The following is a 1,437-nucleotide window of genomic DNA, read 5'->3' as shown; positions in this document are numbered from 1 at the left end:
TGTCACGATAAGGGGTTTTGTCTTGGTTCTCTCTGGACTCCATTTCCCATAAACCCCTGCCTAGGAACTCATTATTGCACCACACCTGTTTCCTATCAGGGACACTATAAAGATTGCACACATCCACACACACATCGCTGATTATTGCTTAACCTGTTAGCTTGTTACCCTGTCTAGTTTCTGTCTTGCCTTGCCTTGCCTTGCCTTGTTTTGCCTACGTATTTTGACCTTGGATTGCTTATTGGATTACGCTTTTTGCCTGCTCTTGGATTATGCCTGTTTGCCCCTGTTTTGACCCATGCCTGTTTATGACCACGTTTTTGTCTATTAAATGCCTGCAGATGGATCCAAATGTCTAACGTCTCGTTCTGCACGTAACACTTTACATAAAGTAAACTATACAAAAAGAAAATGCCATCAAAATCTGACAGGGTAGCACAAATCGACAGAACACCGGTTCGGTTCCTTTCACACAGCAGTGTTGTGTTTCTTGTTAAGCTGCACGTTACTGCCCTTGAATACCTGTATAGTTTTGTAATCGATCTATGAGTATGTCATGATCTATAGTGTCGAACGCAGCACTAAGATCAAGTAAAACTAGGAATGAGAGTAATCTAATAATAATAATAACATAGAGACACACACACATAGGCTTCTTTACTAGTGCATTGTGCATTCCGTTCACAGTATATCGGTGGAACATACCAACTATACAAACTGTGTGGGGGTAACCTAAACTGAACCATTCACTACAAATACTACAAGCAGGGCGTCGCTGAAAATGAGTGTGTAAGTTTGTTAACAGAATGCTGTTTTCACTGCTGCAAACTCCCATACAAATACTTATTCGAAAAATATAATTTCCCAGCAGCCAGTAGGCCCCTCCCAAGTGTACCTGGGCTTCAGCCCCTTAAAGCCTGTGTGTTAATGCGCCCCTGCTCACAGACTACATTCTAATTAATCTAGTTCACATAATAGCTTCGTGTTAAGAACATACCGAAATTTAAGTCATCATTCACTGAAAATATTCTCTGTCAACTCACCGAATTATGCTTTTATGTCCTTTTTAAAATTCGAAAGTCTCAGTCTTCATTGTAACAGCATGAAGTTTTTTATGCATTTTGAATGACATGAGTAAAAAATGATAGAATTTTTGGTTGAACTGTTCCTTTAAAACATGTATGACCATAGACTGTAAAAAAATATGGACGACGCACCTTCAATCTCTTCCATTGAAGAAAAGTGAAGCCGCCATTGTCCCAACAGGGTGCGGCCATATTGCGCTGATTTGGGACCAGAGTCTGTGCAGTAGAAAACTTGGGACCAGAGTCCGCGTCCCGCCCACACTCCCGCAGAGTCGATCGCAAGCACACGCCCCTGACCCCGTTTTAATTAGCCTGACTGCTCCAATTTTTGTCTGCTGAGAGGATTGTGTTA

The sequence above is a fragment of the Sinocyclocheilus rhinocerous genome, unplaced genomic scaffold (genome assembly GCF_001515625.1).
Source record: "Sinocyclocheilus rhinocerous isolate Xijiao unplaced genomic scaffold, SAMN03320098_v1.1 scaffold254, whole genome shotgun sequence".
Taxonomy (NCBI): domain Eukaryota; kingdom Metazoa; phylum Chordata; class Actinopteri; order Cypriniformes; family Cyprinidae; genus Sinocyclocheilus; species Sinocyclocheilus rhinocerous.
Note: the sequence above shows the minus strand (reverse complement) of the source record.